Source organism: Macrobrachium nipponense, chromosome 27, assembly GCF_015104395.2.
Source record: "Macrobrachium nipponense isolate FS-2020 chromosome 27, ASM1510439v2, whole genome shotgun sequence".
Taxonomy (NCBI): domain Eukaryota; kingdom Metazoa; phylum Arthropoda; class Malacostraca; order Decapoda; family Palaemonidae; genus Macrobrachium; species Macrobrachium nipponense.
The window spans coordinates 71,423,238-71,446,668 of record NC_087216.1 but is presented as its reverse complement, the minus strand read 5'-3'; the positions used below and the strand labels follow the sequence as shown (position 1 = coordinate 71,446,668).

General features: G+C 48.0%; 1 long non-coding RNA gene across 1 annotated transcript; it reads right to left on the bottom strand.

The window, feature by feature from the left end:
* Positions 1-1,268: 1,268 nt before the first annotated feature.
* On the bottom strand, positions 1,269-2,017 carry LOC135200601 (uncharacterized). The gene is made up of 3 exons (XR_010311337.1): positions 1,815-2,017; positions 1,604-1,678; positions 1,269-1,478 (listed from the first exon to the last, which is right to left on the bottom strand). It is a non-coding gene; the product is annotated as an uncharacterized LOC135200601 (long non-coding RNA).
* Between the last annotated feature and the right edge of the window lie 21,414 nt (positions 2,018-23,431).

Sequence of the window (23,431 nt, the reverse complement as noted above, 5' to 3'; positions counted from 1 at the left end):
GCCCCATAGCCTGCATCATGGAGGGGGTCCTGGTTTTCTGGAATGTACCAAAAAAGTATCAAAGTTAAGTCATGTTATGTATGTTTAGTAAGTTACATACAGTAACCCATACGTACAGTGGTTTATAACATGTACTACATATGTACATAATCAAACTTGGTTGGAAATTCCTGTAAAAAAAAGTTATGTACGTATGTAATATGTACTACTGTATGTAAAAACCTTACTGTTCATACTTTGTTACACTACATGTTACATGTGATACGTATACTTTCCTGAAGGGTTTTTTCCATCCAAAAATGGTGCTTCTACTTGTAGTTATCCCTTGATGACACTTGTAGTAACAACCTGGAGTTGTGTGAAAAATTGTTGGTTCTGGAAGGAAAAAGTAACAAAATTAGTGTACAAAATATACACTACAGAAAGTTGTGAATGCAATATGTTAATTACTGTAGATATATCAAGATGTGTACTACTAAAAGAGTTAATGTATGTTAATTAATTCCTTACCTTTAGTTTATATTTTACATTCATCGTAACCCTGGATGGACAAAGTCTTATGTGGCCCCATAGCCTACATCATTCAGGGGGGTTCTGGATGTACAAAAAATAATTAGTATGTTAGTAAGTACTCTATGCATAGTAAGTTACATACAGTAATATGCACCATACAGTGGTTTAATATCACATATAACATGTAGTATAAACCTTAATTTAGAAATTCCTTACATAACTTACCAACTTTAGTGAGTCTCAAAGCTGTTACCTAGGTTGTGGGAGATGGAGGTGGAGGTGTAGAGCATTCATGATAAGGATGCATTCCAAACCTAACTTCAGTGTGCTTTATCACAGATAACAGGCTAGGATGATGGGCAGTCTGGAATGAAGAATTAATATTAAAGGACAGTATGTAACCACTTAGGTGTACAAAATTTATTGTACGTATGCAAACATTAAACACAACTGAGAATTCCTTACCTCCAGCAAAATGAAGACATGTAGGCTATGTAGAGGTCTGGTTTATGTAAGTCACAGGTGCATGCCAGTCTGGAATGATAATGTAATATACATATGATTATAGTATGTATGTTACATACATAACATGGTTATTAAATATGTAATATTAAAACATTAATAAAAAAAAAAAAACTGTCCTTACCAAATTCTACTGGTTGGCTTGCTTACTGGGATGGTCATATGGTACATGAGAGTGGGTGGTCTGGGCTATGGAGTGGATGGGATGGGCAGGTGCTTGGGAGTCGGAATGATAAAAAATATATAAAATGATAGTTACTACTACTGTAACTACTGCACATGTTATTACTGTTTGACATATGTAGTGTGTAATACGTATGTTCAATATAAAAAATGAAGAATTCTTTTACCTGAAGGAATGGGAGAGGTGATACTACTCGTATCAACTGAGTTGGGCTCTGGGGAGGTGATACTTGTATCAACTGATGAGGGAACATCTACATCTGGAAAGAATGATAGGGTACATAAATATATAAGGTGGATGTAATTGTAGCATATGTACACTTTTAATAAAATTCTATTAGCAATTTATAAAACATTTTATACAAATTTGTTAAGGATTCCTTACCTGATGTATAGGGCGAGGCATCAAAACCATGGAAAGGCTCAGGGTCATCTGGGTCACTGTCACTATCAAAGGGGTCTGAAATGGAAAAAAAAAAATAATAATAAGGTTATGCAACATCAAACACATTGTACCACTATGTAAGTTAGTGTACGTATGTATGTAGGGTGTAAACAATTTCCAACATGAAAATGATAAAAATGAAATTGCTTACCTGATTGTACACGTGCAGGTGGGCGGGCTGATACAGAGGGTCCAGGTACAGGGGGATCTGGAACTGTCACAGGTAGTACAGGGAGATCTGGAACTGTCACAGGTAGTACAGGGAGATCTGGAACTGTCCCACAGGTAGTACAGGGGGATCTGGAACTGTCACCACTTCTGCAATAAAATTACAAATGATGAAAATTAATGAAGTTACAATTTACTCTTACATTTAGTAGTTGTACATTAAAAAAATTAACACATTTTAATATGTACACTATGTAAACACAATAAATTAGTAAAACAGTTCAGAAATTCCTTACCAGGACTAGGAGTGGGAGGTGGTGGTACTGGAGACTTGTGAAAGAAAGTGTCAAGCCTGGACTGCACACTTCTCTTCGTCTGCTTCTCCTTCAGGGTCTCCTTGTAGAAAGTCACCAAATCCATGATTCCTCTCTTGATTTTGTCAAACCTAGAAACGTTAGGGTCTTCTGCCTCAAAAGAAGCCAAGGCTCTCTCCAGATGAGTAAAACCCTCTGACAAGCCTTTCACAGTTAATGACCTGGGTTTTGGCTCTGGTGCCGCCTCCTCTTCCTCAATCATTTGTTGTTCAAGTTTCTAGTAAGTCCTCTGCAGACAATTCCTCTCCATGGGAAGCCAGCAGCTCTGTTACATCATCAGGTTCAAGATCTAGTTGCAGCCTCTTGCTTAGCCCTACGATCTTCCTCGTCACAGTCTCGACGTCTTCTGCCTGGTCAAAGCCTTCAAAACTGTGCACAAACTGTGGACACAGTTTCCTCCAGGCCCCATTTAAAGTGGTCGTCTTCACCTCGTCCCAAGCACTTGCAATGTTCTTCACTGCATCTGCAATGTTGTAGCCCTTCCAGAATTGCTTCAGTGTCAACTCCTTGTTAGCTTCTATGGCCCTCAAAGCAAAACGTATGGTCCTTCTAAGGTAGTAAGCCTTGAAATTTGCTATTACTCCCTGGTCCATTGGCTGTATCAGCGATGTGGTATTGGGTGGGAGGTACACCACCTTCACATTAGGATGCATGTCGCTCAAATTGAAGGGTGACCAGGGGCATTGTCCAGGACTAAGAGGGCCTTAAAAGGCAGACCCTTCGAAGTCAAATACCGCTCCACTGCTGGCACGAAATGGTCATTGAACCATCTTCGAAGACCATTAAGGTAACCCACGCCTTCTTGTTAGATTTCCAAATCACAGGAGTTGACTCTTGAAAATGCCCTTGAAAGCCCTGGGATTCTCGGCCAAATACACCAGCAAGGCTTCAGTTTCAAATCACCACTTGCATTGGCCCCAAACAGCAAAGTCAGTCGCTCCTTTCCAGCTTTATGGCCAGGTGCTGACTTCTCCTCCTTGGAAAGGTACGTTCGATTTGGCATTCTTTTCCAAAATAATCCAGTCTCATCCACATTAAAGACTTGGTCAGCCGTGTAACCACCATCCTTAATTATCTCAGCCAAACCCCCTGGAAAACTTTCTGCTGCTTCGCTATCAGCACTAGCAGCTTCACCTTGCAGCTTCACATTATGCAAATTTGCACGAGCCTTAAAACGGTTAAACCAACCTCTACTCGCGGAAAATTCACCACCAGCACTGCCTTCGCCAAACTTTTTCACTACTGCCTCATGCAGCGCTCTAGCCTTCTCCTGGATCACACTTAAGCTCACGGAACACGTCGCTGGTTCTGGTCCTCCAGCCAGATCATGAGCAATTTCTCCATTTCAACAATGCTCTGGCTACGTTGCTTCTCGTTTTATCACCGTTGACTTCATCGGTGTTCAGCATCCTTAACGTGCTTCAGAATACGTTCCTTATCCTTCACAATGGTTACCACCGTGTCCTGCTCAAGCCTAAAGAAACGGCCTATTTCGGTGTTAGTTTCTCCTTCTCCGAACGCTTTATCACGTCATATTTGACCTCCATCGTGATGACCTTCCTCTTCTTGGAGGATGAACTATCATCGGAGGAAGTACTTTGGCGTTTTAGGAGCCATTGTAAATTAGCGAAAATGGCAAGGAATTTCAGCAACGTCTCAGCACACAACCTAGTGGAATGCAGGCAGGCACGCGATTGAAGTGGCGTCCTTTCGTATGTACGCTTGGCGTCCTCGACCGTCCGAGGTCGTTGTTCGGTCAATTTACCATACAGTTAATAGCGTTAATTAATTATGCACCTCCGCTCAAAAACTAGTTTCTGCATATGATGTATCGTTAAAAAGCATAACAAAACGTCGTAATAACCTTGGAATTTGTGTTGTATCTAACGAAAACTTAGTTTTTTTAATTATGTACTGGAAACAAGCAATGATTTTTCATTATATTTGCGCTTTTGGACTGTTTTAAACTGCGCATCCCAAGCTAGTGTATTCATTCGCCCGGCAAACTATTTCCGCTATGCGGCGTCAGTAAAAAAATTCAAAAAATACGAAAAAAAAAAGTGTCAAAAATCATCATAACCTCAAAAATTTTTGTTGTAATGTAACCAAAAACATATTTTTATTATGTACTGTGCTAAACTATAAAGGATTTTTATCATAGCATGGCGTTTTTAAAAGCGTCGTTAACGCGTCGAACTCGGAGCGTCGGAAGCGTCAGCGTCGTAACCTCGGAACAAGCGTCGTAACCAGGACGGAATTTCCATTGAATATTTAAGAAAAAGCGTCGTAACCTCGGAACGTCGGAAGCCGGAACCGTCGTAAGCCGGGGACTGCCTGTATATATCTGCCAGGTAAGTATGAACAAACTTATTGTATAATAACAATAACATATTTATAACCCATGTAAATGGAGAGCTATCTGTACTTCAAATAAAAATGTATGTATTTTAATGCAAGTCCTTATTTACATGAAGTGCTTATCATCTGGTAAGTCACTGAGTAAGTGTCACCCAATTGTATTTAGAAAACTCAGAGGAACAATTTATGATTATGAGTTTTCCTCTTTGCAATGATGTTTGAATTGGATGTTTTGTACATGAACTTTCCTGTCAGATATATACTCAGCTATACGTCTCTGACGTCACGACAGAATTCAAACTCGCGGCACACGCGACAGGTAGGTCAGGTGATCTACCTTACCCGCCGCTGGGTGGCGGATGTAAGAACCAATCTCCCTTTCCAGCCAGAATTTTTCTGTCGCCGGTGACGACTACACCTGTGTTGTTACCTCCTGACAGCTTTATTCATTTCTCGTTGCCGTGGATTTATTTGGACTGACTTTCGGTGAAGTACCTGATCTTGTTGGCTTGGCATACGCATTTGTGGATTGTTTTTGGATATTGATTTGGATTTTTCTTTGATTTCGAGATGTCTGAGTTAGAGGTTAAGAAAATCTTCTATGTTTAGAGTGTGTGCTATGGATGAATGCAAGGTGAGACTACCGAAAGCTACGGTAGATCCTCACACAGTTTGCTTTAAATGTAGAGGTAAAGAATGTTCGTTTGATAACCCGTGTAATGAGTGTAGAAGTTGGTATGAGGGTGGAATGGGAATGCTCTTTCTTCCTACTTGAGGAAGTTAGAGAAAGACAGGGTGAGAAACAAGGCTTCTTCTAGAAGTTTCTAGTAAGTCTCGTATTAGCGAGGTAGAAGAAAATCCTGTTGTAGCATTAGAACCTTCTCCAGTTTCAGCTCCTGCGCCCTGCATCGAACCTAAGGATACGACTACGGAAGTGGCAACCATGAGAGCCACGATCCTTAGCATGGAAAAGAAGATCCGTTTCGTTGCAAGGAGGGTAAGAGTAGTGAAGGTGAATTGTGCAGTGACCCCAGTGCAGTGGAGGGTGCGTCTGATCGGCTCCTTAATGCTTCCAGGCCTAGACCTCTTCCAGACTCCCAGTCCCAGTGGAGGAGGAAAGTCAAAAGCCGCAGGAAGGTTAGGGAGAACTCCCCACCGATCAGGCGTCCCCTCGGTAGATCCTGATGCTCGTACCCAGGCTGCCCTTGTTCGCGCGAGAAGGAGGTATTGCGACAATGCTTCTCTTCGTCTTCCTCACCTTCACCTAGAAGAGGATGGAGCGCCTCGGATTCTTCACGACCGCTGAAGAGAGCCTGGAAGGCGCCTGGCTCCTTTCCTTCCAGCCCGGAAGTTTTTCCAGAAGAGCCGGAAGTAGAGATCAAGAAACCCAGGAGGGAGCAAGAGTTTTCTCGCCTCATAGTAGGCTTCGAGCCTCTTCTCCGGTGGAGGATTTTTCAAGATCTCCAGCTCGAATTCTTGCGGGACTGCAAGCGCAGATTTCGGCACTGGCGGGCTCCTTGGCAGGCAGGAAACGCGGCGGAAAGACGTCTCTCTCCCTGTCAAGAAGTCTAGGATTCCTTCCTTCACCTGTCTTACCGTCTCAGTCAGAGTCGGTTTTCTCTCTCCTTTATCAGCGGATGGAAGGAGGCGCTCTTCCCTCAGCAGGCGCTTGTCGTCTTCCAGGCATCAATCGCCAAGAAGCTTTCTCCTGGTGACTACATCTCTCCAGTTAGAAGGGATCTAGCGACTAGTAGGCGTTCGTCTAAAGACAGGCGTACAGCCTCGTCCTCGCGCTCTTTACGAAGATCCTTCATTCTCCGGATAGAGAAGCCTACTCTTTGATGGATTCATCAAGAGACAGGATCTCGCCCTTATGTTAGGCGCCTTGAGCCTAGTAGGCGCTACTCCCAAGTAGACGCTCTCCCGCTCCCAAGCGTGGTGCGGAGGATAGGCGCTTTTCTCCTGATAAGCGCGGTCTCTACTTTTAGCCGCTCGATTCAGGACAGGCGCGTAGAGCCTGAAAGATATGTCTCTTCTGGGAGACTACCTTTTGAAGAGACACACAAGTCGGGAGCGAAGTTTGTGGAACATGGTAGACGCCGGTCTCCTAGTAGCGGACCTTCTCCAGACCTTCGCTCTCCTGTAAGTAGGCGCCAAGAGCCTAGTAGGCGTTCGCCTCATGGTAGGCGCAGCTCGCCTGGCAGCCGCTCTCCTTTGAACAGGCGCATGGATCCTGAGAAGCGCCTTGAGCATAGTAGGCTCTCCTCTCCTAGCAGGCGCTCCCTTGGAAGCCCGGAATTCTAGGGAGTAGGATTAAGGAGCAAAGAGCACGCACTCATCAGAGTAGGAAGGACTCATTCGAGAGGAGCTCTCCAGAAACTTTGGCTTCCACTGATAGGCGCCAGTCTACTACTAGACACTCTCTGGACAGGCGCATTTCTTTAGAGAAGGCTAACTGCACTCGTAAGAAGCAGAGGGTTCTTCAGTGGATGAAGTTTGAACCTTCAGAAGAGGATTTGGTGAAGGACTCGTCAGTTTCGTCCTACAAGATCCTTACAGATCTACTTCTCAAGAGTTTGGAGACTCCCTTACTCCCGTCGCTCCTCCGTCTCCTCTCTCTTTATTCTCGACTTCGAAGAAGACGAAAGTTTCCTCTTGTGTGGAGGATGAAGCCAACCATCTCAATGAAGAAGGCTTTGAGAGGTGTTGGTGATTGGCTGCTTTCTAAGGAAGAGAAAGGGAAAACTGTGTTTTCTTTCCCTCCTTCCAAGCTTACGGGCAGACTCGGATTTTGGTACGAGTCTGGAGAACCCTTCCCTTAGGTCTGGGTCTTCCTTCATCGGCGGATGCGGACTTCTCTTCTCTGGTGGATGCAGCACGACGCTCGGCTCTCTTTTTGTCGGCCAAAACGACCTGGGCTATGAACGAGCTTGACCACCTGCTGAAGGGAATGTTTAGGAGTCTTGGAAGTCTTCAACTTCCTTGACTGGTCTTTGGGGGTCTTGGCTAAGAAGACTCAGAACCCGGATGCTATTTCGCCAGAAGATCTAAACAGTGTTCTAACGTGCATTGACAAAGCAGTTTAGAGATGGATCGAGCGAAATAGCCTCCCTCTTTGGAGCAGGGATCCTTAAGAAGAGATCAGTCTTTTGCTCTTTTCTCACGAAGTCTGTTCGCATGCCAAAGAGCCTCTCTCCTGTATTCGCAGCTCTCGCCTCTGCTTTTTCCAAAGAAGATAATCCAGGACATCTCAGGATCATATCTGCAAAGGCGACTCAGGACATGCTCGCACAGTCGGCACGGAAAGCCTAAGACCTCCTTCCAGACGAAGACTAAGAAGGAGACTCCAGCTGACAGGAGCCCTTTCGAGGGGGCCCCCCTTCTAGAGCCTCTACCTCGAGAGGTAATAGAACTTTCAAGAGAGGTAGATCCTTCTCACGCTCTGTCAGAGCTAAGAAGTAGGGAAGTAGTCCTCCAAAAACACCAGTAGGTGCCAGACTTCTAAGATTCTCGGAAGCCTGGACAAAGAGAGGAGCGGGACAACTGGTCCCTCTCTATAATAAGGAAAGGATACTGATTCCTTTTACGGAAAGACCACCGTTGACAACGACTCCGAGGGAGTTGGTGGCCAGTACAGGGATCCCATCATGAGCCTTGCTTTAACACAAGCAGTGGAACTAATGTTCGAGAAAGAGGCTATATGAGCTAGTGAGCGACCCTTGCTCATCGGGCTTTTACAACCGCCTTTTTGGCTAGTTCCAAAAGCCTCAGGAGGATGGAGACCGGTTCTGGATGTAAGCGCCCTGAATTTCTTGTAGAAAAAGAGGAAGTCGCCATGGAGACGACATCCTCAGTGTTGGCGGCCCTTCGGCCAGGGGACTGGATGGTGTCCCTAGATCTTCAGGACGCTTACTTCCATGTGCCTATCCATCCTTCGTCAAGGAAATACCTCAGGTTCATGATGGGAGGGAAGGATATTCCAGTTCAGGGCCTTGTGCTTCGGCCTTTCAACAGCCCCTCAGGTCTTTACAGGCCTAATGAAAAATGTAGCAAGATGGCTACATTTGGAGGGAGTCAGAGTGTCCCTTTACTTGGACGACTGGCTGATCAGAGCCAAGTCTCAGGAAAGATGTTTGGAGGACCTACAAAAGACCCTTTTCATGGCAAGTCGTCGCTGGGACTTTTGGTGAACTTTCAAAAGTCTCAGTTGATCCCCAGTCAAGATCGTATCTATCTGGGGATTCGGGATGGCTTCTCTGGATTTTCGGGCTTTTCCGTCTCCAGAAAGGATAGCCCGAGGGTCAGAGAAAGTCAAAGCCTTCCTAGAGAAAGAAGTAATGCACAGCGAGGGAGTGGATGAGTTTGTTGGGACACTCTCCTCGTTGGAGCAATTCCTTTTCTCTAGGAAGGTTGCACCTCAGACCTCTCCAGTTCTTTCTCCATCGAAACTGGAGGTGTCATTCACAAACCTAGAGTTCTCCTTCGAGATTTCAAAGGAAATCAAGAAGACCTCTCTTGGTGGGCCAACCCTCTCAAGTTTGCAGAAGGGATGTCCCTTCACATTCCGAACCCCAACCAAGTGTTGTATTCCGACGCCTCGGAAACAGGTTGGGGAGCGACGCTCGGCTCAACGAGAAGTGTCAGGCACCTGGAACAAGGAACAGGTGACCTGGCACATCAACAAGAAGGAGCTGATGGCGGTTTGGCTAGCTTTGAAAGCTTTCGAGCCCCACTCCTAGCTTCAACAGTTCAGTCAACTCGGACAACACCACGGCCCTGGCTTACATCAGGAGCAAGGGGGACTCACTCTTTCTCCCTGTACGAGACAGCAAAAGAACTTCTGCTTTGGGCAGAAAAAAGGAAGATTTGTCTCCTTACCAGGTTCGTACAGGGAGAAAAGAACGTCAGAGCAGACCTCCTAAGCAGGAAAGATCAACGTCCTGCCGGCAGAGTGGACTCTGCACGAAGATGTTTGCCAGGATCTGTGGAAGCTTTGGGGCAAACCAAACCTCATATAGATCTCTTTGCCACAGCCAAGAATATGAGGATAGCCAACTACTGCTCTCCGATATCGGACCCGCCCAGGGCAGTGTCGATAGACGCGTTCCTACTAGATTCTATGGAAGGGTCTAGACACGTATGCTTTTCCTCCATCAAGATACTGGGAGAGACTCTAAAGAAATTTGCAGAATCGGAGGCAACAAGGATGACGCTGGTAGCCCCGTTCTGGCCCGCACAAGTATGGTTCACAGAGGTACTGGAATGGTTAGTAGATCTTCCGAGAACATTACCACAGAGGATCGATCTGCTCAGACAACCCCACTTCGAGAGGTATCACAAAACCTCCCCGCTCTAGATCTGACTGGCTTCAGACTGTCAAAAGTTTGGTCAGAACGAGAGGCTTTTCGGCAAGAGTTGCAACGGCTATCGCAGCAGCAAGAAGGCCTTCTACCCTTAGAGTCTACCAATCGAAGTGGGACGTCTTTCGGCGATGGTGTAGGAACCATCACTTTTCCTCTTCCAGTAGTACCTCTGTGACACAAATAGCAGACTTCTTACTTTCCTTAGGGAAGAAAGTGGACTTGGCGGTATCAACCATTAAAGGCTATCGTAGCATGCTATCTGCAGTGTTTAGGCACAGAAACTTAAACATTTCAGAAGATAAGGACCTTCATGATCTAATAAGATCGTTTGAAACATCCAAGAAGGTTCTCCAGGGGTTCCGAGTTGGAATCTGGATGTAGTGCTACGTTACCTGAGGTCCAATAAGTTCGAACCGCCTCAGTCTGCATCGTTCAGAGACCTCACGAAGAAGACAATTTTCCTCATGGCATTGGCTTCCGCAAAAAGGGTTAGTGAACTCCATGCACTAGAAGGAAATGTTGGGATTCAGAGGAGATGCAGCTATCTGTTCATTCCTTCCTTCGTTCTTAGCCAAGAACGAGAACCCCTCAAATCCTTGGCCTAGGAGCTTTGAAGTACAAGGATTGTCTGCATTAGTAGGCGAGGAAGCAGAGAGGTCTCTTTGCCCAGTAAGAAGTTTGAAATTCTATCTACAGAGAAAAGAAAAAACTTAAGGGCAATGATGTCAACCTTTGGTGCTCTGTAAGAGATCCAAGGAGGACACTTTCGAAGAATGCGCTTTCTTTCTTTATCAGAAGCTTGGTGAAAGAAGCGCATGCGATATGTGAGGAAAGTCAATACAAAGTTCTTAAGGTAAAAGCTCATGAGGTAAGAGCTATTGCCACGTCATTGACTTTTAACAAAAACATATCCCTGAGTAATATTATGAAGGCAACATTCTGGCGTTGCAACTCAGTCTTTGCAAACCACTATCTGAGAGACGTCAAAATTACGTATGAAAAGTGCTTCGGGTTAGGCCCGTACGTATCGGCGGATTCGGTGCTGGGTCAGGGAGCTGAGACATATCCTTAGTAGTATATATTTTTTCCCCTTGTTAGGTTGTAAGTTTTTGGTTGTTTGAAAGAACATGCGGGTAGGCATGTTTTCATTTCGTAGTGCTAACAATGATTAGATTGGTTAGGTGATCGGTGTATGTTTGAGGCTCCTTGCAATGATAGTGGTTAGGTCTGTCATATAAGTGGGCGAATCCCCGTTGACAGATCCTGCTCGGATTCTATCAAGTAAGCGGACAACCAAATCCCTTTGATAGGACCCAAAGAGTCTGTCAGCTGTAGGTCACGCCCTCGCTGAAGCTCTTAAGGCAACGCAGACTCATAGACAGTAAAACTACGAAGTCTTCTGCCTAAACAGGTAAGCCAACCAAGGTTGTTTTTACATCCTACAAACTAGTGTTGTTTTCCCCTTTTTTCCTCCATATTTATATTGCTGTCTCTTCCCTCCACCAAGGGTGTCAATCAGCTGAGTATATATCTGACAGGAAAGTTCATGTACAAAAATGTTATTGTTAGTATACATAAGGTTTTTGTACATACTTACCTGGCAGATATATACGATTGATGGCCCGCCCAGCCTCCCCTCAGGAGACCGGTGGAAGGAAAAATTCTGGCTGGAAAGGGAGATTGGTTCTTACATCCGCCACCCAGCGGCGGGTAAGGTAGATCACCTGACCTACCTGTCGCGTGTGCCGCGAGTTTTTGAATTCTGTCGTGACGTCAGAGACGTATAGCTGAGTATATATCTGCCAGGTAAGTATGTACAAAACCTTATTGTATACTAACAATAACATTTTTCTTTATCAGGACGTAGAGCTGCAGTCACTTGTAAAAAAATCTTCAGGAAATTATTGTTTTGGGTTTCCAACAAAACAAAATTCGATGTTAAACAATGTGTATTGTAGTTCATGAGGTTTTGGTGTCAGGAGAGGCTTATCACAAGTCATTGGTTAAAGACAGTCCAGGGGTGATGGGAGAAAACTACTATTCAGGAATATAGAGCTGTGAGCTGTATTGAAGACACAATCAATTTTTGGAATTAATGGACTGTTATATGAGTTTACTTAATCACTAATATGTTAGGGTTTGTTCTCCTCCAAAGTTGAATGACCTTTTGAATTGTTCCATAAGTAATTTATGAAAAGTATATAATAACCATTATGATTTTGTACTTGCTAGCTGATGTTAAATGTTAAACAATATTATTTGTACTGTATATTACATTCCATTTAAAATTGTATTTTTTTTTTGCTGTCCTAATGCTATGTTATTGCAGGTACATTTTGTGACATTTTTAACATTTGATGCTCCAGTTCTTGACTGATGATGACATCTTGTTTTGCAGCACCAAAAATGCCACAACACAGGCCACCAGGTACCCTTAAGCAACAATGTGTTCGGAATATTGCAAGAAACATGGACAAACTGTGGGCAAGAGATTACGTACAAATTGGCAATTGGAACGAACAAAGCAAGGACCTTGTCTTTCGTCTTAGGCCCATTTGAAAAAAAAAGATTTGCGTAAGTTTAAAACTTGAAAAGTCTTCTGCTTATTTGGTTTAGTATTGGAACTTCAAATTCAAGTTCACTTCCTTTTCATTCACAATAAGTGTAATTTTAATTCTACCGGTTTCCAGCTTGGCGCTAGTAAATCCTAATGTTAAGACCTCAGGTTTGTTAGTTATGAAAAATACAAATTAGTTACAAATTTGGTATATGTATATAGTATGTACTGTTATTGTGAAAAAACCTTTGATCAGATGTAGAAAGAAGCAAATTCTGGACTGTGCTAATGTATTTTTATACTCTCAAAGCATTAGTACTCTGTATATTTAAGCTGAACCTAATATCATGTAGTCTGTAAAACTTATGTATACATTTCTTAAACTTAATGCAATGTGCTCTGTGGAGTTATGATAAGATGCAGCATTTATAGACTTGTGTATCTATGAAATTTAAAAGTTTGTTTTTTATATGGAAATTGTTTTTAAATTTCTGTCTTTTGCCAATGGGAACCTATTCTTTCCTTTAACAAAGTTTCTATCTCACAGTCCCACCAATTTTTCAATGTTGAGAGGTCATTATACAGGGGAAAGTAGTTTTGTTTTTAAGTATTAAGACTTTGGTCTACCTAGACATGCCAAATAATAATCAATGGATAATTATTAGATTGTTATTATTATTGTAAACTTTTATCTGTGAAACTTTATTTTTCAATTTGTTCCGACACGGCATACAACCTTCGGTCCTTTTTCACAATAGGAAGGTACTAGCGGCAGCTGGATAGGTCGTAAGCTTTCGAACAAGGGGTTCGGTAGTTAACTGCTTGTCCGACAGGCGCGCAACGCGCGCGACTGGGAGGTAAACAAATCACTTTTGCTTTCGGCCTCCAGCGAGTGGACGTGGTGTTTGTTCGATCGCCTCCTCCTGCCCGCTTCTCCGTCCGTTTTGCTTTCCATGAGTATTTGGTTGTGTTTGTGTGTGAATCATATTGTAAGTACAATCATTTCCTCTCTTTTTTCATCATTTGTGAATTGATCAATAATGGAATCTCCACGCCTCGCTACCCCCGGAGATTATGCCCGGGGTACCGAAGGGCGTAAATGCGGAAAGTTCCGCTCGTTCGGAAATTGATCCACATATTTTGTGCGCTCGGTGTCGGGGGCGCGAATGCACCCGAGCCGAGCCCTGTGAAGTATGTTGTAATTGGTCGGAGGCGCAGTGGGGCTTGTACGAAGGCAGGAAGAAGCGGAAGGCCTGCAAAGGAGTCGTCGGAAAGCTCTCCCGCGACTCCTTTGGTTACGGACACTTCGTCTTCTTTCCTGCCGCCCGCATCAGCTCCCACGGTTGGCGCCTTCCCCTTCGGGGGTGGGGGGGTTTCTAGGTCCTTCTCCTCACCCACCCGACCATGTCGAGTGTAGGATGGAGGGCGACTAGATACCCCGATGTCGAGTTGTACTCTGGGTCCTCTATCCGTTCGTCTTCGCGCGAGCGGGTAGAGGATCCTGCTAATCACCCGACCTTTGCTTCCTCAGGTGCGGTTGCCGCGAAGGACGACCTCGGACAGGGTGTGGGGCATCGTTGGGTCTGCAGGGCGTGCCGAGTGTCCAGGGCTGCTCTACCATCTCGCTGGCTCTTGTGGCGGTCACGCATGCTACGGTAACGACCACCACCACAACCCTTTCAACGCCTGGCTATGCTTCACCTCCTCACCTGGTGTACACCCCTGCACGCGGTCTCTGTCACACCAACTACATCGGTGCAGGGGCCAGTCGCCGTACCACCAGGGGAGTGTGATGCCGCCGCCTGGGTTTTTGCCGTGCTGCCGCGACCGGACTTCCCTGGACCTCCCACCAGTACCTAGGATGTCTGTGCCGCTGGTCCGTCCACCTGGACCGCCTGTACAGCCTGCCGTACCTGCCGTACCTGCCCAGCCGCTGTTCACGGACGTGACGTTGCCGACCACTGCTGCCGTTCCTGTACCTGCTCCTGCCGTCTCCACTGCTGTTCCTGTGATGCCTGCACCTGCTGACGTTGTTCCTGTTCCTGGCGCCGCTGCTCCCGATGCCGATCTGTTCGGACAGGTGCGTCCGGGCCCTGTTGCTTCGGCAACAGCAGCCCCGGCTCCGCCCTGGATGACAGATCTGACATCGGGTCCTGAGGAGGTTGATGAAGAAGAAGAAGAAGAGGAGGAAGGTGTCGTCGTCGTCTTCATCGTCTTCTTCGTCGTCGTCGTCGTCTGCCGCCTCTTCCCCTTCTTCTTCTAAGGCTCCCCCGCCTAAGAAGAAGAAGGTCGCCTCCCCCCCCCCTAAGAAGTCTCCTTCGGGGAGCTTCTAAGGCCCGTCTCGCTCCGGTGAGACGGGGGGTTCTTCCGCTGGTCACCCTGCTCCTTTCGGGGGCAGACCCGTCTCTTCTTCCGCAAGGAAGAAGATACGGGACCAGAGGAGTGCCGGCTAACACCGGCACTTCCTTCCTCACCTGCTGTTAGTGGTTCAGACCACGGCAGCAGGGTCCGTCTCGGCCTCCTCGTTCGCGAGATTGGGTTTACCAGAGTGTCGGGTCGCCTCCTAACCAGCGACCGACCCCTCCCCTTCCCTTCAGTGCAGCTAGGAACCAGACCTCTGAGCCAGTTCAGCGTCAGGTTCACGGCACGGAGCGGAGACTGGTGACAGCCGCTCACGAAGCGACTCTCACCAGACCAGCTCTCGCTCTCGCGGCGAGCAGCTGGCTACCCGGGCGGACGTGACGGTCCACGACCGCCCACGGGCTGAGGCTGGAAGAGGTCCCCCCGTTCGCCGGCACCAGCCACGGCTGGTACCAGCGACGTGACGCGCCGTGAGGATACGCACCGGTCTCACCGTGACAGTGGAGCTCGCTGGTCGCCTGACCGTCACTCTCACAGAGAGCGATCGGGTACGGCGACCAGCACCAGCTCCTCTGACACACGAGACCGGGGCGCTGTGTTCTCGGTCCAGCCGTTCTCCACAGCGAGACGGCTCGACTAGGCCTGCAGCTCGATCGCCACCGCGCGGGTTGACGATCGCCTGCAGTCTTCCAAGCCCACTGGTTCTGCCAGCGAGCGAGGAGGGAGCGTCAGGTCTGCCTCTCCCATACCTTCAACCTCCTCGGGTTACACCGGGGAGGGGCGAGGTATTGAGGAGTGATCGTGAGGGGTGCGCCCCTCAGGATCCCACCACGTCGTCCTACGTACCAGGCACGGTTCTCGGACCGGCCAGGTCGTATGCACAAGTGGCTGGAGGATACCGAGAGGGGTGGGGTCTGTCGCTGTTCTCCCCTCGAGGGAGGAGGGTCTCGGGAGATGCTCCTGTTTGAGGGACTGGATGGTCCGACTCCGCAGGACGCAGTCACTCCTGAGATCCAGAGGAACTTTGCCGAGGTTATTGCGCTGATTCGTCAGCACAACGACCTCGCGGGAAGGATCGCCGCTCCACCATCCGAGCCCACGTCCCGGCTCGAGTCGTTCTGGGGCCCGAAGAGGGAACCCAGACCGACGGTGGGTTTGCCGCGTTCCGAGCTTGCCGACTCAGTGCTGGACCAGGTAGAATCTCTTGTCTCGGGGCAAGACGGTTCTCTCAAGTCTGGCAGGTCGAGCAAGCTGCTTCCACCTCCTCTTGCTGCGACAGCCGCGTTTTTACGTGCCATCTGAGGACCCGATGCCGCCCAAACAGGTGAACCCGGAGTTAGCCAGGCTGACTCCGGGTGTGTCTCTGCAGCAGCTCCTGTCCGAGAACCTATGGTTCTCGCAGCAAGAGCACTCGGCTGGAATCTACTGCCATGGCAGCCTTCCAGGCCGTCTCCTGGTTAGATCTGTGGTCCCTCACAGTATCTAAGGTCGCAGCCAACTCCGGGGGAATTTCTCCCGAAGATGACTCGGTTCCTTTAGGAGACTTTGCCAGTCTGGGGAAGAGCCATCTCCTTCCTTGCCCACCAGACGGTGAACCTGTGGGCCAACCTGGTTCTCCGACGTAGGACGCTGTCCTTACTCGGGTTTCCAGGGCGGCTGGCGTGTAAGCGGCATTGGGACTACGCAACGGACCTTTACGGAGTTCCACGTCTCTCTTCCAGGAGAGATGGTGGACGCTGCGGTGGACAGACGGCGCACTGACGACAGTGACCGTCTGGTTCACCAGGCAGTCTCGAAGGCTTCTGGGCAGCCTCGGACTGCGGCCAAGTCCAAAGAGCTCGGCTAGCGCTTCCTCGGTGGCTAAGACGGTAGCTGCGTCGAAGCCCGGGGAAAGACTCTGTCTTCTTCGACTTCTACAAAGGGGAGCCGTAACCATCCCTCCTCCCAGCCCTCCTCCTCCCGGGGAGGCTCTGGGAAGAAGTCGAAGAAAGGGGGGTAAACGCTATGGGACGGCGTTACCCCCTCACCTGCTGCCCCGGAAGTGGGGGGGTGGGGGGGTGCCTGGCCAGCCATTGGGCAACTTGGCAGCGCTACGGCGCCGAGACCTGGATTGTAGATGTCCTTCGGGAGGGATATCTATTACCCTTCGAATCTCGGCCATCCCTCACCTCCAACCCGGTCCACAGCAGTCGTATGTTCCAGGGTCATCGAAGGACGTAGCATTGAGACAGGAGATCAAGACCATGCTGAGCAAGAGAGCTGTAGAAATCGTCACGGATCAGTCACCGGGCTTTTACAGTCGACTCTTCCTGGTGGAAAAGTCTACGGGAGGCTGGCGCCCGGTGATAGATCTCTCTCTCCTGAACCGGTTTGTTCGCCAGACCCGGGTTCACGATGGAGACGGCACGTTCCGTGCTCGACTCCATCAGGGAGAACGATTTCATGCTTTCAGTGGACTTGAAGGATGCGTATTTCCAAATACCCATTCATCAGTCCTCCAGAAAGTACCTCCGCTTCATCCTCGACGGACGGTGTACCAGTTTCAGGGCACTTTGCTTCGGTCTCTCAACCGCCCCACAGGTGTTCACAGCGAGTGTTCACTCTGGTGTCTGCTTGGGCCCATTCGCGCGGGATACGTCTGATCGAGGTATCTCGACGATTGGTTAGTCCTGGCGAGCTCCCGCTCGCAGTTGCTACAGGACAGGGATCGACTGCTCGAGTTCTGTCGCGATCTGGGGATCGTTGTGAACTTCGAAAAGTCCGATCTCGAGCCCAAGCAGAGGATGAAGTACCTGGGTATGCTGATCGACACGGTAGCAGGGCGAGTCTTCCCCGCAGACTCGCGGATCAGCAGATTCAGGGAGGCAGCCAACCAGTTCCTGTCTCGGCAGGAACAGGTAGCTCAGCGATGGCAAGTCGTGATCGGACACCTGTCGTCACTCGAGAATTTAAGTCCCTCACGGGCGTCTTCACCTGCGGTCTCTTCAGTGGAGACTAAAGGAGAGTTGGTCACAGGCGACGGATCCCCCAAGCTTTCCAGTGTCACTGACACCGGAGGTGAGGCAGGACCTAGCCTGGTGGCTGGACGACAGGAACCTCTTAAGAGGAGTGCCTCTGCGCACTCCCCCCCCGGACATGCAGCTGTTCTCAGACGCATCGACCAAGGGATGGGGCGCACACCTGGAGGAGTTGCTGACTTCAGGAGTGTGGGACGAGAACGACAAGCACCTTCACATCAATGTACTGGAACTCAAGGCAGCGTTCCTCGCTCTCCAAGAGTTCCAGGACCGCTTGATGGGACACTCAGTGGTGTTGATGTGCGACAACACCACGGTAGTGGCCTACGTCAACAACGGGGGGCCTAGTGTCTCTCCCGTTGTACCAGTTGACTCGGCAGGTGCACGAGTGGGCCGAGGCACACTCAATAGAGCTGTCGGCACGTTACATTCCAGGGAAGAGGAATGTAGTAGCAGACACGCTCAGCCGTCGGGATCAGGTGATAGGGACCGAGTGGTCTCTACACCAGGACGTGGCGGAAAGGCTCTTCGACCTTGGGGGCGACCAGTCGTGGATTCTGTTTTCACCACCCGGCACAACAGAAAGCTCCAGGTTTCTTCTCAGCCGTGCCGGACCCATGGGCAGCTGCAGAGGACGCCTCTCCAACACCCGTGGGACAACCTCTTCGTCTATGCCTTTCCCCCCCCGTTCAGCCTGATTCGCAAGGTGATCAGTCGAGCACTGGTCCACCCCGAATCTCAGGATGATCCTGGTGGCTCCCAAATGGCCACAGGCCATTTGGTATCCGGACCTGCTGGCTCTTCTCGCAGGAGAACCGAGAGAGATTCCCCCTTGGCACACCTTCTCGCCCAGCCACACGTCGAGCGGTACCACCGAGCAGTTCCAGTCCCTACGTCTTCACGGCTGGCTGTTATCCACCATCTCTTGCGAACGAGAGGCTTGTTCTCGTAGCGCAGCAACAGAGATGGCTGGAAACGTCCGTCAGTCCTCTGCAGCTGTGTACCAGGGGAAGTGGGCCGTCTTCTGTGGTTGGTGTCGTAGACGGGGTCTATCTCCTCTCAGAGCCACTCTTCAGCAGGTAGCGGATTTCCTCGTTTTTCTTCGCCGAGAGAAGCTTCCTCTCAGTCCCCACAGTCAAAGGATACAGAGCCGCCCTGGCTCTCGTCCTGAAACTGAGGGGATTGGACATCTCGAACTCGTTCGAGATCTCCTTGCTTATGAGGAGCTTCGAAAGGTCTTGCCCACCCAGGGAACTCAGGCCCCTGCGTGTTGGGATGTGACTCTCGTCCTTAGGAGTTTGACTCGAACGCCGTTCGAGCCACTCCGAGAGTCGTCAAGACAGGATCTGACCCTCAAGACCCTCTTCTTGCTGGCCCTGGCATCGGCGAAGAGAGTAGGGGAACTTCATGGTCTTTCCTATGATGTACGACACTCCAGGGGATGGGGATCTGTGACGCTCGATTTCGTCCCGAACTTCGTTGCGAAGACTCAGAAACCGTCGGTCCCTGACGACAGGTTCGAGTCCTTCATGATTCCCTCCCTAATGGACTTCACCGATAATGATGCGGATGAGATGCTGCTTTGTCCTGTGAGGGCGCTACGGCGCTATCTGAAGAAAACTCGACACCTCAGGCCTGAGTGTCGACGCCTCTTCGTTAGCACCGGGGTAACCAAGAAAGAAGTATCCAAGAACACTCTTTCATTCTGGCTGCGTGAGGTCATCAGGAGGGCGTATGAGGCTGATGGTAGTGACGACATCCGTACGTCCCGTCCGAGAGCTCACGAAGTCAGAAGTATTGGCCCCTCGTTGGCGTTTCGTAAGAACTTCTCCGTGGCGCAGGTCCTGAAGGCAGGGGTCTGGTCTAACCAGACTACCTTTACGTCCTTCTACCTTCGGGATATTGCCCACAGGTCCTTGGATACCTTTTCCTTGGGACCCGTGGTGGCTGCTCAACAAGTTGTGTAGCTAACCCAGACCCTCGCAGGCTGAAACAGCATCGAGTCCTGGTGTGACTGTGTGGATGGATGTGTGAGTGAGTGACTGGCTCCCTCCTTCATCATTTTCCTTTTCCTCCTCCTCTACCTGGGGGAGCAGAGGGCCAACGGTTCCATGCATCACTACTCTGGAATGAGGACGAGATGCAGGTGAGCTATATGACAGAGCCCCATCCTATCCCTTTCACTAGGGATAGGAGCAGAATATCACCACTTCCTCCTACAAGGGGGGGGAAGTGGATGCCTACAAGAGTCAAACCCATGACTTTATATTTGCTCCTGTACAGGAACAAGTTCTTACATTGCTGGTACGAAGAGATACGCTTGCCTCTCTCTTAGTACTCGGTCCAGAGGTCTGACCATTGATCCTGCGGTGCACACCCCGATCAATCGGACAGAGGCTTGGATCCCTCCCTCGCTCTTACGACCAGGGAGACTTCCAAGGTTGGGCGAACACCAGTCTGTTCACAAAAGACTCAGATTCCTCCCCCCACCAAGAAGTGAGTCTTCCTATTGTAAAAGGACTAAGGTTTGTATGCCGTGTCGGAACAAATGACAATTTGTCCAAAATTGCATTTTTCCTAACTATACAAACCTGAGGTCCTTTTACACATAGCCCCACCTCATGCCCACCCCTCACTCTGCAGTTTTTGCTTGGGCCAAAAGCAAAAGTGATTTGTTTACCTCCCAGTCGCGCGCGCGCGCCTGTCGGACAAGCAGTTAACTACCGAACCCCTTGTTCAAAGCCTTACGACCTATCCAGCTGCCGCTAGTACCTTCCTATTGTAAAAGGACCTCAGTTTGTATAGTTAGGAAAAATGCAATTTTGGACAAATTGTCATTTTTTGTGGCACATCATTCTAGATACGTATTAGTACAACTTGGTTACTTCATACAAATTCCACGGACTCTGAGTGATTCTTTTTCTAAGTTTCATTGAATACGTTTTGATGTTGGCCTTCCATACAGTTAAATATAGATCATGAACTGTATATTTTCCAACAGCTGGAACAGTGGTGGAGCTTTTGATTGAGGAACTTGTCAATACAAAAAGGTTGAGAAAACATCACTTGCAGATCCTACTCGTTTATCATCTTGAACGCTTTGTTTTGAGAAAAGAAACAGACTTTGAGAAGGCCATCACATTGCTGTTATCACGCTGTAAGGTAAGCAGCTCTTACGCCTGGAAAGTTTTAGCAGCATGGAATTATTCACTTACAGTATTAGTATTTCATTTTCAAAACATAAGCCTAACATGTTTTGTTGGAAAGTTTAGGAATCATTTCAAGTTGTGAAAATTACTACTGGTTGTTTGGCTACTCCATGTTTGGTAACTCCTGCAGTGAGCAAACCTCTTTTTCTAGTTATGTGTATTTCTCACTGCTGTCTATTAACCAGGGGTTAGTTATTTTGATGGAAGAATATTTGATTTTAATCTCCCATCTTAGCATCCTGCTGCCATTACCCCTAGTCATTTACAGGCAGTCCCCGGGTTACGACGGGGGTTCCGTTCTTGAGACGCGTTGTAACCCGAAAATTGTCGTAAGCCAGAACATCATCAAAAATCCTAAGAAAACTTTACTTTTAATGCTTTGGGTGCATTGAAAACTATGTAAACTGCATTTTATTGCATTTTTCATTAAAAAAAAATTAAAATATTGACTATTTTGCATTTTTGCTGTCATATTTCTTCTGCCAGATCAACGTTCTAGGTGTCGTAACCCTGGAACATGCGTTGTAACCATGGAAATAATTTCTGATGAATATAATTGAAAAGCGCCTTAACCTCGGAACGTCGTAAGCCAAACCCGTCGTAACCCGGGGACTGCCTTATTTGATTTTAATCTCCCATCTTAGCATCCTGCTGCCATTATCCCTAGTCATTTATTTGCTAGCAACTGTCTGGATATATTTTTCTTACCAGTGTTGTGCTTTTATTTTGTAACTTTCTTTATCATTATTTTCCTTGTAGAAGCCAACTGCAAAAGCCTAGACAATCCTTGGAAAAGAATATATACAAGTACAAACGTAATTGGATTTGATGGGAATGCAGGCAAAAAATTTAACTAGGTTAAAAAGAAAATGAAGAAGTGAAATCATCAATCATCTAACCAGTGAAGGAAACAGGACATAGAATTATCAGTGATGAAATCTGGTTTTATTGTAGAAAAGTCAATGTGCCCTTTTTCCAGTTACTATGTTGCAAATAGCAGCATGCAAGAGGAAATGTTTTTGTACAAGTAACTTACCCAGCAGATATATACTTAGCTATAGACTCGGTCGTCCCGACAGAATTTCAAAACTCGCGGCACACGCGACAGGTAGGTCAGGTGATCCACCATTCCCGCCGCTGGGTGGCGGGGTTCTGGAACTATTCCCGTTTTTTTTAAGCCATAATTTCTCTGTCGGTTGAACGGACAACACCTATTGTTCGTTCCTCCATCTTGGATTTCAACTCGTTTGCCGAGAATTTGGATTGGTTTTTTGGTTGACGATTCTGTTTTTTTCTCTGGCTTGGCATACGCTTATTGTGGACTGTTTTTCGACTTTGGTTTGACTACTCTTTCACGATGTCTGACGCTAAGGCTTCACCTATGTTTAGAGTTTGCAGTAGGGAAGACTGTAAGGTTAGGCTGCCTAAATCGGCATTAGATCCGTCAATAGTATTTGCGCTAAATGCAGGAGAATGAATGTTCTTTTATTAACACCTGTGTGGATGCGAGAACCTTACGGAGCTTGAATGGAAGGAATTATCATCAATGTTAGGAAGCTTGAGAGAGATAGAGTGAGGAAGGCTTCAGCTAGGTCATCTAGTAGATCTTGCTCCTTAGAACAAGAATTAACTCTCCATCTAACAATTTTCCCTTAGCCTCAGCTGCTTCGTCCCTCCCCCCTGTTCTGAATCCAAAGATTCTTCATCAGAGAGGGAAAATGTTAAAGCTTCAATTAAGAAACTTCAAGCTCAACTACGAGCTCTAAACCAAGGTAAGAGTGGTGATAGTGACTTGTGCAGTGTCCCCAGTGCAGTGGAGGGGGTCGTCTGACCGGTTTCCTCATTGCTCCTAGGCCTAGACCTCTTCCAAACTCCCAGGACCAGGGGAGGAGGAATGTCGAAAGCCGCAGGGAGGATGCAGAACATCCCCAACGGTCAGGCGTCCCTTCGGCAGATCCTGTTGTTAAGCGTCCCAGGCTGCCTCGGATTGCCGCAGAAAAGGCGTCCTAAAGGAGTGTTTTTCGGCCTCAGACTCTTCCTCTCCTAAACGAGGATGGAGTTCGGCCTCCCGTTCGCGCCCTTTGAAGAGAGCCTGGAAGGCGCCTAAAGGAGACGCTGCTGACTCCAGCCCAGAGCGTTTTCCCGAGGATTGGCCTTCGGGACCTAAGAGGACTAGACAAGAGGAGCCTGCTCTTCAGGATCCGACCAAGAAGTTTTTGGTTAATCTGCAAGAGCAGTTAGCGTCGCTCGTAGGCTCTTTTGCTAAGGACTCTACAAGGAGGAAGGATGTCTCGCTCCCTGTTAAAGAGTTCCGCTAAGCGTCTTCTTCGTATAGGAGAGAACTCTCACGATCTCCAGGGC